Source organism: Brassica rapa, chromosome A02 (assembly GCF_000309985.2).
Source record: "Brassica rapa cultivar Chiifu-401-42 chromosome A02, CAAS_Brap_v3.01, whole genome shotgun sequence".
Classification (NCBI taxonomy): domain Eukaryota; kingdom Viridiplantae; phylum Streptophyta; class Magnoliopsida; order Brassicales; family Brassicaceae; genus Brassica; species Brassica rapa.
Genome location: NC_024796.2, coordinates 21652059 through 21668197, shown reverse-complemented (window position 1 = coordinate 21668197; position 16139 = coordinate 21652059).

Below are 16139 nucleotides of genomic sequence, written 5' to 3'. Positions count from 1 at the left end.
TTAAATATAAATATATTTATTTTAAAATTCTAACAAATCTGTTTAAGAAGATTTTTACAAGATCTTCATTTTTGAAATTATATTTAAATATTTTCACTAATTTCGAAATTAGTTTAAAATATTATTATGCATTAATATATTCAGTTATATAAAACAAAAAATAAAAAAATCTATAATATTTTAGTTATTATATAATCATAATCAATCATATTAAATTAAAATTATTATATTGAGCTAAATATAATAAAATTGTATTAAATTTATATATTTATATATTTTATTTTCGTAATTATAAAATATTTATGTTCAAAAATAAAATCTAATATGTTGGTAAAATGGGTTAACATTATCAAACTATATAATACATGTATAAAATTAACATGTATTTCTTTAAAGTTAATAATATAAAATCTTTGTAACTACTTTAATCATAATATATTTTCATTTTAAATATAATATATATTTTTATATTATATTTTAAAAATTCTAATAAATCTGTGTAATATTTAAACAATAACTTAATGTATTTTAAGTTATAATTTAGAAATGAAAATAAATAAATTTTATCCTATTTTATCTACTTTTATAGTCATGATCATGTTAAAATATAATTATTATACTAAAATAAATATGATAAAATTATATTCAATTTATAAAATTTATAAATTTATTTTTATAAATATAAACTATTTATTTAAAATATAATATGATGATATAACGACTTAAAATTAACAAATTATATAATACATGTCTAAAAATTAACATATCTTACACTTTTATATATACAATAATAAATTATCTAAAATGAATAAGCATAAAAATATTGGTACAAAGAAATTCAGTTTTGAAATACGGGTCAGAATTTAGCATAAATTAAATACAAAATATTTTTTAAATATATTTCTCATGAATTTATTAATTTGCTTAATAACTAAATGCAAATACAATAAGATAAATATATAATAAAAAGCGGCAAATACATAAGGTTTAAACAATTAATTAATTATAACATGTAAATTATAAAATTATTGTATTTGAAATAATTATATAAATATTTAAGTATATGATTAACATTAAAAATATATACCACTTATGTTCTAAAACAATTATTTATGTATAGAAAAGTGAAAACAAACACCCGTGCGGTTGCACGGGTCAAAATCTAGTAGAGTTAATTAAAAGTGAATGGTGTGGGGTAACATGTGAACAAGACTAAAAAATAACTGTTTTTTTTTAATCGACTTATCAATAATTATTTATTTTTTACTTAATATATAGATTTGTTCAAGATAGACGATCACACGTGAGGGTTTTCTGTGGTGGCGGACCCAAGAGAAAATTTATCGGGGTTACAGTATAAATATTTCATCGGGTTCAATTTATTCGTAGTGTAGAATAAAAATTTTGTTTCAAAATAAGTGTAATTTTATAAATTTAAAGTAAAATTTATTAAATTTATGTGTTATTTTTTTTTTTGAAATGTAGTTAGGTAGGTAATGATATTTTTGTTTAAAAAAATATACAAAATTAAACATTTTCTTATACGTGCATAAACCTAAAACGACTAATAAAATAAAACAGAAAAAATATAATGCATTTTCTCAACAATTGCCAAAGGGAAAAAAATTCAGGGGTCATTAAAGGGACTCAACACATGTGGGTTCTTTGATGCATTTTCTAACCAACTCTGCTAGAATTGTTTAATAAAAATAGCTTACAATTTGAGAGCGGTTAGTAAATGATATGAATGCTTTCCACAACTCCTTTTCTTTCTGTAGCCACTTTAATTTACTAATAGTTCTTTTTAAAAAAAATTAAAGCTATAGACCTAAAGTTAAAATATGAAATGAATTGGTTTTGGAAATCAATTTTTCTGTAGCTTTATATTTAGTGTTTAGAAAGTTATTGATATAAGTCTACAACAATAAAAGGTACAGCTACAACAAAAAACTTATAGCATATATTCTAAAGGCGAAAAATAAAAATCACAACTTCTACCAATCAAACCCTCAGCTTATTAATTTATTGGTGTCAACGGATTTCACTTCTCTTGAAGGGGGTCTGCCATTGGTTTTGGTAAAAAATAGATGAAAACTCATAAATCTTAACCAAATTGAATTGAACTGAATAAAATAAATCTGTACCGAATCTAATAAGACATAAATATCGAATGGAGACTGTTTTACAGTATTACTGATTTTAAAGTTTATACTAATCGAATCAAAACCCAAATAGATATCTAAAAACTGGAAAAAAATACCCAGTCCGAACTAAATTTTGGAATAAGTACCCTAAATACTTGTACATTTAATGAGTTTCTAAAATAATTATATAGTACATAAATAATTAATTTAAATATTTAATTTGGTGTATATTTTTGATATTTGGCCAATATACTGATTTTATATTATGAAAATTGCATTTGAAGTTTGATTAAGTATACGTTTGTTTTAAAATTAAATTTAAAAAATATTTTTACCATTAAATAATTTTTCTTACGTTTATAGAGTTATTAGTTGTTAATATTATTTTTTTATATACTCTTAAGAACAACTTTTGAATAATGTTACAAAAATTTCGTTAGTGCAAATTTTGAAGTTGCCAAATTTATAAACTAAAGTGTATATTTGTAAATCACAAATAAATGTTTGGATCACCAAGACTCAAATAAGAATTAAGCATCAAAACATCAAGCACCAAATTTAAGAATCTGATGTGAAGGACGAGATGAGTAGAGCAAAAAGATCCCTAGAGCAGTGTTCGAGAAATAAAAAACCACTGGAACCTAACCACATTTCCATTGTCACCAAACCAACACCACCGGTCAAAAAAGAGGATTTTGAAAACCTTCCAATCCTCATAAGAAGAACATAAAGGAAATTAAAAACGCAAAAATTGTAGTACCTTTTACACCGCCGGAGAAAGCAGTGTTAAAAGAACCGAAAAATGAAATGAACTAGGGTTAGGGTGTCAAGATTTCTATGGAGAATGTAGATAAAATCTCTCTCAACCCATTATATCAAGTAATTGTTTTTTTAACTTTTCTAAGTAGTAATTATTTAATAATAATTTTCCTATGGAGAACAGAAAAAGGCTTTTACGGATTCGATTCGGGATGTAACTACGATGAGAAAAAAAATATTGTGGTGGAAATTTTAAAATAGTCACGAATCGTCAAAAAAATATGGTTCAAAAAATAGTCACGATGGATGATCGTACGTTAATCCATTCATTTAGCGTGTGTGGTTAAAAAAAATACTAGACTTTTACTGACACAAAAATTTTATAAATGTATATATAACTTTGATATTATCGTAAATTTTTTAAATATATGATTTATATTTTAGTTTTATATATTGTAACTCTAAATCTTATTGATTACATTTTTATTTGATATTATTAATATATAATGATTTGATTTATACATTTTACTTTGTTATTACATACTTATATATTTTCAAGTTCGGTACAAAACGTTCATAATATAAATAATCAAATGGAGAACCTTCGTCAAAATGTTTTTATAAAAAAATTATACAGTTTGTATATAATACATTTTAAATTTGTATTTAGTTATACTATAGAAAGAATATTTGCTTAGGATAATTTATAACTTCATATTGTGTTTAAATATACTTTAGCATCTATTATTTTAGTATCATGTGGGATTTTATAATGAAATACATTGTTCATTTTAAGTAATTTAGCCTAATTATTTTAGTATATTTTATACATAGAGCATCTATCATATTTTTTGATAAATTTTATCCATGTATGATATTTATTTATTTAATCATTTTAGATAATATGTTGCTGTGATTTTCAAAATAAAGAAATAGATAATATATAGTTGTACTTTAACAAAAAAAAAATTATAGTTGAAGAGATAAAAATTTAACATATGTTAACAAAACATTTTGTAATTCAATTTTACATAATTTACGAATTTTAATCCTTTTAAATGTTGGATGATATTTTAATCATTTTAAACGGTGCATGATATTTTATTTATTTATTTAAATGAAAGTAATTTTAAAAAAAATGTTAATATACAATTTAGTAAAATTTTTAATTTAATTCATATTACTTCTATTTCAACATCATATAGAATATAATTATTTAATTTATATAAAATAGTATATAATCTTTTTTCCGTTTTATAATAAAAATTTATTTAAAATTAATCTATAATAGTATTATATTACTAATTACGAAATAAATCAATGCATTAATTAAAAAATATTTAAAAATTTAATAAGATTTTTTAAAAACATTTCTAAACATATTTCATTATAACTAAAATTACATTTAAATTTAGATTTAAAATTTATTTATTATTTGTATCTTTATACTTATTAAGATTTTTTAGAAAAGATATATATTTAATAGATTAATATAAATAATTAAATAGATGCAGTTAATGAAATTGACCTAGTATGACTTTTGGTAAATAAAAAATTATACTTCTCTTTTAGTAGAAAATAATGCATTATTATTCGATGACATTTTTGATATGATATTATGCTAATTCTTTAAATTATAAAATTAACAACATAACTTAATATACATTTTCTTGGATAAATATACTTAATATATATTTGATACTTTTTATTTTGGCTTTCGATAGGGTTGCCTAGAAAATAAGTTATATAAATTTAGGAAAGTACTATTAATCATTGAAAACAGAACATCTTAGAGTATCTTTATCTCTCTAAGAAAAGTGTTTTTTATAGTCTGGAACTCCACCAAACACACAAGTATCGTTGCTTTCGCATGCAAAATAAGCACCGAGCTTTCTTTGTTGTTTGTACTGTTTACGGATCCCACCAACACGTGATAGCCTGGAATTGGTGTATTTTTTTAATTTTTTTTGTTTTTAGACAATAAAAAAATTTTAAGCAACCTTTTATGGTTGCTGAGTTTATGATTGTTTCACTGGTTACACTTATTGGAAACTGGTAAAACAAAAATACAATACACTTTAATAGTGATTTATGTGTGTTTTTAATATATGTGTAAATATAAGAAAATATTATTTTTGAACAAAATTTAAGGAGGTAGTAAAAAAAATTGTAGAGACCAAATTTTGTAATTTTTGATTCAAGTCTTTTATCTTTTCGAGGCGTTTACTAAAAGATCCAACGATAGGTGTTCAGTCTACTAAAAAAACAAAATATCACCGTCAGCCACATGGTTCACAAGTGGATACAATTAATTAACATTTGATTTCAATGATCTGAATGATAAAAAATATTCATCTTTCTTATATTATTTGGTCCAAACAAAATAACTCAGTTAACCGTAATAACATTCTAGATATCTTTTAAAATTCTAATGGCATAATTTAGTAATAGCACATGATAAAAAAATTTTAAAACCTTCTTTTTTGATAAAAGGTTAACTTCATAGAGTGATTATGTTTTAATAAAAGAGTGATTCTGTTTTAATAAAAGAGATAAGTTTTTTCATGTTTAACTATACCTATTTTAATCAGGTTTACAAGAACAAAAATATAACTTTAAATTTTTAGTGATTAGAATATAGTATATTTTATATGATTAAATCATTTATCCAAAACAGTATGTATTTTAAGTCACATTCTATGCAATTTTGAGTGAAAATGGTAGTGTCCTCCACTACATCTTACAAAGACAATCAACAAAACCATTAAATCGTATTTTTCTCGTTTCATTTTAGTTATCATTTTAGGTTTGTGCATATAGATAAAAAATTTTTTTGTATATTTTAAAAATAAAAACATTATTACTTATATGTCTAACCATATTTTATTCAATCAATAAAAATTAAATTAAAAAATATTGTTAAAAAATTTTTGCATTAAAATTATAAAATAATGTTTATTTGAAACAAAAATTTGACTATATAACAATAACTAAACTAAAACGGAGAGACTATTTTAGTCTACTAAATCAATATTTACATTAAAAATAACAGTCAGTGAATTCACATGCTTCACCTATGCACTACTCTGTCAATGATAGTAATTGTTAAGACTAATAATATGTCAGTGAATTCACATGCTTCACCTATAATGGCTTTGTATTTAATAATGTTTTGGGATCGAGAGTGGATACAACAAACGCATCTAAATTTCTCACCCAAGTCTTTTTCTATATTTTTCAAATCTGACTTTCTTGGCCAATTATAATATATAGTTAGGTAATAATCTGCATTTTGCAGAGAATGAGATAATTTATTAAATATTTATAAAATAAATAGTTATTTTAAAATATTTTTAAATAATATCAAAAAATATGTAAAATATAATTTAATAATTTAATTTAATTAAAATTTTAAAAATATTTGTTTTTTATCAATTTAAATATGATACATGTTTCTAAAATTTAAAATTAAAATATTTTATATTTTAGATGGTATATTAAAATAAATAGATATTTTTAATCTGAATATCTATTAAACAAATCTATTATATAATATTTGTATAACTAAGAAAAAATATTGATCATAAATTTGAATGTAATACTTTTAACACTTTTAGTAGCTTATAGTAAATTAAAAATTCAAAATATAACATATAGGAAATAATAAATTTATGATATGGTTAAAGTGATTGTTTAATTTATTTTAATAATATAAAACTAAAAGTAATAGAGAATACACGTTTTTTATCAAATTTTTATTATTTAAAATTACTTATTTTCATATATATTTTAATCTTATTTTATTTAAGGAAAAAATATTTATTTATGTAGATTACTAATTAATTTTATAGTTAATCTAGTGAGAAGTATAATATATTAGACTAATCTATTTTTTTAATTAAAAATCATTCTACTGAAAACATGACATATTTCATATGTTAAAAATATTTTAAATTAATATATACTTATTATAAAAGACCGCCTGAATCAACATGTGAAAGATGAAACCTATCCACAGTAATACCTTTTTTTTTTGACAACCTATCCACAGTAATACCAATGATATTTATAACTCAACATCTGTTTTATTATTATTTAAGTTTTTCCGTACGGTTAACATTTAGTATTATAAGGCTACATGTTGGGAGTCTTAGGACGTTGGAGGGATATATATTTTTAATGTAAATACTAGATTTTGAATAGTGATTTCAAAACACGAACTTATTTTCAACAACATTTTATGATAATAAAATTATTTTTAGTTTTTAGTTTATATATAGATTACTTGTTTTCTTTACATTTAACTTTATTTAAATTAAGATTATTTCGATTTTAAAAATATAGTCAATTTTAGACATTAATTAAACAATTATTAAATAAAAATATAACTCTAAGAGCAATGAGGAACAAAAAGAAATTTCTTGATAATCGATTCTACCTAAAGTTGAAGAACAAGGTTGAAGAACAAGATGACAAAAAGAAAAACACGTTGAAGAAAAAATGGCAAGAACTAGCGTCAAGAGAACAGTGCCAGAGAAATTAAGGCTCCGAATGGTGACTGCGGTTTGAACGGTGCGGAACAAGCGGTTCAACTGCAGTACGGTTTTAACAAATATAAAAATGAATAAATATATAATATATGTAGAGATTTTTGTTACTGTTAACTGTGGGGCGAGACGAAACGATGGTCACCATTCGGAACCTAAGAGTTTCTCATTCTTTTTGTGGGGCAAACCAAATTCGATGAAATTGTGTTATTTTAAAAGTTTTACTGTAAATAAAACTACACCAAATTTAGTTTTTGGAGTCTTATTAGAGTTGGCATAATAATATGTCAGTGAACCCAACATGAATCACCTTTAATCGCTTTGCATTTAATAATGTTTTGGATCGAGAGTGGATACAGAGTCATCTAATTTTCTACCGAATTCTTTTTCTAAATTTTACGAATTTGACTTGCTCAGCCAGCTACAATTTAATTTTTTTTTACAATAAAAAATTATATCTATATTATTAAAGTAGAAGTAGTTTAAGCTTTTTTTTAACAACATATATTATTAAAGTATAAATACTTTAAGCTTATGTTTAGAAACATAAATAACAATTAAAAAATAGTGTTGTTTGGAAACATGGATAGCATTAAGTTAGGAAAACAAAATAATGAACTTATGCTATTAAAAAAATTAGAAGTTCAATATATTAAAAAGTAATGAGCTTATGTTGCTTGATATAAATATTCAAATCAAAATAATAATTTAAAATTAATTTATATCAAATTTTATTCAAAAAATATACATATATTCAAATTTTGATTTTTACAAACATATTTTCTAATAACCAAACACCAACTTAAATTATGGTTTTTATATTTCAAATTAAAATGTAAAAATATAATATATGTGATTATTTATATGATTGTACGTATAAATTATTATTAATTAAGATTACTTATTTGATGGTACATATAAAATACGATTAATTATATGATAACAGATATTTTTGTAACCTATGATGACACAAATAGGATATATAATAGTGATTAGGGGTGAGCATTCGGGTTCATTTTCGGGTCTGTTTGAGATTTCGTGTTCGGTTCAGATCTTTGAGGATTTGTTCAGATTTGGATAACCAATTTAAATTATTTTTCAAAAATTTAAAATTTATTATATGATTTAATTTTAAAAAAATCTATAAACAATAAAATATATTACATATAAATTTGAATAACATATGTCATAGTACCTAACTTAACATATAAATTGGTTTGGTTCAAATATTTGGAAAGAGAATTTATAATTATTTAAGTATTATTAGAGTTTTGAGTATATTTTAACTATTTTAGATATTTACGTTTGACTGTTACAAAAAAAAAGAAGATATTTACGTTTGATTATTTATATATATTTTCAAGTATTTAAACGAACTTAAAAGTATCATATAAATTTTGGATGCTTATATTATATATATTAAAAAAAAAAAATATATTAAGTATATAAATTTGTTTTGAACCCAAAATATTTCGGTTCGGATAATTTATTTTTCAAATAAAAATTTTAATAATTCGTTTTATAAAATACCAAAATTTGGTTCGGATATTTAATTAATTTTGGTTCTTTGGTATTTATTTGGATTGGGATTGGTTTGATTCTCCGAATTCGAGTTTTTTGCCCAACCCTAAATAGTGACATAAAATAACAAATAGCATCATTTTTTTTAAATACACCTGTGCGGGCGCGTAGGTTAAAATCTATTTATATTAATTAATCTTGAGATGGTCTGAGTAACAAGACCGGAATAGAACAACCAATAAAATGAAGCTCTCTATGGAAAGATATTGTCGTCCTAGCTAAAGAGTCTAAAATTTGATTTTGCGCTCGTAGAATATGAGTAATCTTGAAGTCCGGAAAACATATCTGTAGAGTCTCTATCCTCTCCAGTTTAGTTGCAAAGCTTGGCCAGACATGAGTCTCTTTAATCATGGCGATCAAATCTCTATAGTCCGTTCTAAAGTTTTGACATATCAAATATTGCAACATGCTCTCCTTCGCTCATTTTAGATAATTATAAAATTACACAATTATACAAAAATCGTATGAATTGGTTTAACATGTGCAAAGATGAAACTTATCCACAATAGTAGCAATGATATTTATCGCTTAATAATATCCTAATTAGTGCATTTACATTTTCGATTCAAATTTTCTCGGAGTTTGATGATTGGTAAACTTTTTAAAGAAATTTATGTAAAAGTCTTTTTTTCAAAATAAGTTTCGAATTTTTCAGTTAATAAAAATATATGATATGAATTAGTATTTAAGTTTTGTTATACATTATTATTTTACAAAATTATATTATATAAAAAACCATTATTATTTTTATTTAGTTAGTTAATGTAATTATATTTTTAATCATTTGATTATTTTTTTAAAAAAATTATATGGTTTGATCAGACTCAGTGCGTTTATTATTTTGAAATAAATTATTTTAAATTAGATGAGAACAATACTTTTATATCAAATTTAAACTCGTGGTCAAACCGGTAAACACGATGACTTATACATAAGCTGGTTTAGATTTAATGAAAATTCGTTAATTTAAAGCATGCAAACTTTGAAAAAAAACCCGCAATCAAATGTGACCCGACATTTGGTTGACCTGGTATAAAAAATATAATCTTCAATAATATTTTAACAGATGAATGAAACTTCTAATATATTTTTAAATTTATGATTTTTTATTTACTTAAAGTGTTTAAAATTTATATTTGATTAGTTGTTTTATATGGAATATTTGGTTTGATATAAATATAGGATATTTTACAATTCTAGTAAGATTATATATAAATTGTATAGAAGTAAGTTAAGATTATATATACATTGTATATATATTATTTAATTTCATCATCAATTTTCATTATTAATATTTGGGTTTACATGATATGAGTTTGTAGATGGTAAAATAGGTTAGCACTTATCAATAATGCATTCTTCTAGAATATTACTGAATCTATATGTAAAAAAGAATGACTATATATTGATGTAAGTTTGTATAAAAAGAATATTTCAGATGTTATAAATCGTGCTCAAACACTTGTTTACAAACTTTTATGAATATATATGTTATGATAAAGGTTGTCTTAGAAACCTATGTTTTATACAACAACATAGAATTCAATAATGACATTTCTATTATTATGTAGTACTATATTAGAATGCAATATTGGTTTGTGAAATTTTCATATTCAAATAATACAATAAAAAAATTCTACGAAAAGTTAATTTGATAAAATAAAAAAAGATCCATTACTGAATTCATAGAGTCTATTTTATATTCATAAATATCATTTTATATTCAGTTTCTTAAAACTGAGAAGCAATAAATGATTTCATTAAAAATATTGTATAGTTAGAGAAAAATAAGGACATGACCAAAAATAATAAGGGAAAACTGTTTTTTTAGAGCAAAAAAATGGTAACTATGTCTCTTTAGACTAATCTATATTTTGTGTCATATTTTCCTATAATACCCTTTAATATTTTTGAAAATAAATTTAATAAATAGTTTTACAAACAAAAAAATTTTGGAAAAATTGTAAGTTTTGATAAAATACCTATATGAACTTAGTGATATTTTTTCTAATTATAAAAAAGTTAAAATTATAAATTTCATATTATGTTCTAAATAAAGTAGAAATGACATTCTACGAAGTAGAAAACGAAATCCACTTTTTCATTGAATCTACAATGTTTAGAATACGTGATCTACGTAAATAGGAGTATTCTAAAAATATTTAGAATACACATTCCGCGCTTAACCTATCGTTCTAAAATCTTTAGAAATCAAAATCTACACATAATATAAATCTAAAACACGTAGAAACCGACTTCTACAGATTTACTATAAATCTAAAACATGTAGAAATCAAACTCTAAACATTACTATAATTCTAAAAAACTGTAGAAACCGATTTCTACATATTAGTTGTATTCTACGGATAAGAAATCAGTTCCTAAAAATATGGAAACAAAATATTTGAGAATATTCACTTTTATATTTTGAAAAAAAAATCGATTTTTTTTTGAAAAAATAAAAAAACGAAAAAGGAACAAAAAAATAAAAAAATTAAAAAAGAAATAAAAAATTACAATTTTAAGGGCATTACTGCCATTTTGAAAAAAATTAGTCTAATGGGACATAAAGTAGTATAGATTAGTATAAAGGGACATAGTTACCATTTTTTTGTTCTAAAAAAACAATTTTCCCTAATAATAAATAGGTAATGAATAGGTGCAACAACTTTGTTTAAATAGATTTTTTCAGAATGATTCTTTTTTAATAGTATAGATAACTAACACCTTTTCTTTGAACACGGATAACTAACACCTTTAATATTATTTTCCGCCGATAGTTTTTGGAGACTTTTTATAGAGCATTGAGGTTTCTCTTGTTTCCTTCTAATTATTTTATCGCATAGAATTGTACCTCAGCTTTATGTGCGCAAGCTGCTTGATGGATCTTTCAAAAAGTGTTTATATTCATATAATCTTAATTTTTTCTTGATATTTCAAAAAATATTTTTTCTAATGAATTTTTTTATTAGCTGTAATACAAACTAGATCTTGACTCGCACCCTCGCACGGGTGTTAGATTTAACTTGCGTTCAATGTAAATTTATAATCCATTGATTTTATAAAATGTCTATTTATATTTGTATGTTTTGTAAAATATATTTAGAGTAAAAAGATATTTGATAATAATTTTTTATTTGTACGTAATATTATATTTATAATTTTATAACATGATGCAATTTGATATAATTGTAATATTCATATATTAACCTTTTTTTATTTAAAAATGATTTAATTTTTTACAGTAGGTTTTTTATGAATTATTATTAATTTTATGATATTTAGTTTTCTTGAAAATTGTATTGTAGCAGATTAATATATTCTATATATTATAGTTTGTGTTTTTATTTTTTGCAAAAAGAAATAAAAATTCATTGTAATTAATTTAAATTTTTTATTTTAAGTGAAGTGGAAGATTTGTAAATAAGAAAGAAATACAATAGCTAAATGTGTAAATAAAAAGAAATATTTAATATGCTATCCGTGTTTCCAAACAATTATCATTTAATCTGCTATCCAAGTTTCCAAACGACATAATCTGTAAATGAGAAAGAAGTACATTGACTAAATATGTAAATAAAAAAATATTTAATATGTTATCCTTGTTTCCAAACAACTTTCATTTAATATACTATCTAAGTTTCCAAACAGTACCAAAAGGTACTTTAGTTTTAATAATATAGACTAGATTTTGATCTGCGCTTTGAAAGCGCAGGATTACTTTTTGTTAACAAATTTAATAACCCGTATGTATATTCACTAATATGTTTAGATCTAGCTGTTTGGTTTTTGGTTCAGTTCCAAATTTTCTTTTTTCTTGTTTTCGATTTGGTCTCGGCTCGATTATGGGTTTTAGTTTTTGGTTCAAGAGATATATTAAAATATCTATTTATGAATTTGTTTTTTGTTTTGGTTTTGGTTTTGGTTTGGTTATTTTGTTTTCAGTTTTGTTCGGATAATATTGTTCGATTGTGGTTTTGACCAGCGCTTTAAAAGCACGGGATTTATCTTTAGCAAATTTTATAATATATTATAGTTTATTGATTATTATATGTATTTTAAATTTGAACTAAAGAAGTAAATGGTATGTTTTATTAGATGTGTAAAATATGAAAGGGAAAAATTTTGTATTACTATATTATGTTAATTTTATATCATTATGTGAGCCATAAATTTGTGACTTTTTCGTATAAATATTACAAAATTTTGATAAAGTTATTTAACATATACCACCAAGTTGTTTGGTTTACTAAGTTTCAAAATCTATTATATTAAAATTGAGAACAAATCGTTGTTGTTAAAATCGTTACTATTAATATGGGTTTTACTGTCTAATGTTTTTTTTAACGTCAGATTCATTATGCTATTACAATGATGAGAATATTACATAGACGATTTTACAGCCGACAATTCTACCACCTTGTGAGAATACACACCTGACTGCATCACTCCGAGCCGTCCTATGAGATCAATGTTCGATGGTACGACATGCACCAAGCTGAAGATCTCTTGTAACATATTTCTCCATAATCTGCATAATTTGGTATTTTCTGAGGTTTGAACTCCAGACCTGCGGATGTAGAAGCATTAATGAACACTTAGTCAAATCAGTGGACCAAGGGGGGCTTCCAGATGTTTAATGTTTTGTCAGGTACTAAATATTATTTAAATATTACCAATCTCTATGGCTTTACAATATAGTATACTACATTGAAATAGAATATCAAAGTTGTTGGTTAGTTTTTTATTTTTGGATTATATGGATATTCAATCGGATTTATTTGGTTAAATAAATATATGAATTTTATTAATTGTTAATTTCATTTATAACAATATTTTGGTTTTAAATCTACTCATAAAGTCGTTAATTATATTTTCTGGAATTGTAGAGAAATATTGAAAGTATTTAAACTATTTTAAAAAGTATAATTAATTTTCATAAATTATTTTCTATATATATTTTAGATTTATATTGGTATAATAGCAAATTTGAAATGTGGGTTAATTAGTAATCTGTTTCTGGACTAATATTAGAGATATTAAGATTAGTTAATAGTTTCTGCATGTTTGTTAATCACAAATGATAAAAGTATTTTCTTTTTGCAAATATGTATTGATAAAGTAATCATTATAGATATGAATAAATATAAAACGGTTTATATTTAAGTGTAATATTCTAAAATGTGTGATGCATGAATTTTCAACATCGTAAAATTTCATATTGTTACATTTGATAAAATTAAAAATTATGTTTGATTTCTAAAACTCATAGTATCTTTTAAAAAATTTTAAGAGTGATCATAGGATTGATCTTTGTTTGGGGAATATGAACAAATTTTTTTTCAAAATCTAATCATATACCAATACAATAGCGATATATATCTTCCTATATATTAGGAATATTTTATGGTTAATTAGGAATCTTACTAATTTTTAATTATTATGTTAATATTTCTAAAATTGATTGTTTTGAATATACAGTTAAATATTGGTTACTACAATAAAATCTCTTGGCATAGTATCATTGATAATATATGGCTAAATCTCATAATGAACTGGTATTACAACAGAGTCAAAGTGCATAATCTCACTATTAAAAAGCTACGTAAATCCAATGAAAAAAGTAATCATAGTACTCTGCAACCACCATCTACCAATTTTATTCGAAATTTTAAAATTACAGACCAAGGAACAACTGGTTCATTTCCCAGTTCACTTAACTCCTTCATTCATGTGATGGTTTTGGCTTAAGCACCTTCTTAAAATGTATTTCACTTGACCGAATGAATGAAACCAAAAGCTTTATAACCCCATTCATAAGATACAATATATGAGCACTCAAAAAGACCAACTACATTCTGCATCGTTTGATAAGTAAAGGCCAAAAGACCATAAGCTAGAGCAGACCTTAAAGCGACAACTCCAATAACTTCCACACCGAGAATCCCTATACATCACCCACCCCATAACTATATTTTTACCAGCAACTACAATACATATATGTTCCGTTCAAAAATAACAATCCATAACAATAACTGACCTCATATGATTCCTTTAGAGAACCAATAATCATATTGAATCATTAAAACGCCATTCCTTTAGAGAACCCAGAATCATCACCTCGTATGATTTGTTTAGAGAACCCAGAATCATCACCATTTGTGTATAACCAGAGTGCGATCATGATACATCTCCATCATTCTTTCCCAAAAGTAGCTAGATCATAGATCTTTGATTTCCTGTTAAAGAAACCCAACCCTTATGTGATGCAGCGGACAACTAGGTTGAACGGTCGATCAAAGAACTTTAGGGTTCTTGAGACCTGTTCTTGGATCAATCAAGAGTTTCTTTCGATAGCTTCTTGAGACCAACTTCCTGAATAAAATGAATTTAATCGAATCTTGTTCAAGGCAACTCAAAATAGATGAATTGAATCAAATCTCTTTTAAGGTAATAAGCAAAAGCTCTATTATTAATTATCAAAGTCTGAATACAACTTTAGGCTTTAATGCCTATTTATAATGAATCATTAAATCTAAAAAACCCTAATCTTAATAGTAAAACCATTAAAATATAGAAAATACAAATAAAAGGTAATTATCTAAATTAATATAACTAATAAGATAAATAACAAGATATTTGGAAATATTCCAAATACTTATCTGTATCATTATGATTCCTAGAAATAAAACGTGTAGCATTTAGTGAACTATGAATCTTCCTTCCTTAGTTTTTGAAAACTGTGATCTTACAATTTTTTTTTTGATTTCACAATTAAAATGTCCATATTTTCAAAGAAATGATCGACAAACTCCTCTATCTTCCTTGACTCCTTTCCGAAAATCTCTAATGAGATCCTGGTAATCCCATTGATATATCCTCAATCGTAACTCATATTTTTCCATAATACCACATCTCGTGAAACCCAAATTAAACATTTTCACCATCTTCTTCATAATCAGAATGACCGGAGGACAAAACATGTGATAATGAGCCATAGGAACCGACACAATAATCAGATCTAGGCTAAGTTCGACTCTCATCTTCAGAATTTCAAAATCGCCATTCCTATAGCCGTTCCGCTGTTTTAGGTTTATTTTTTTCTTTC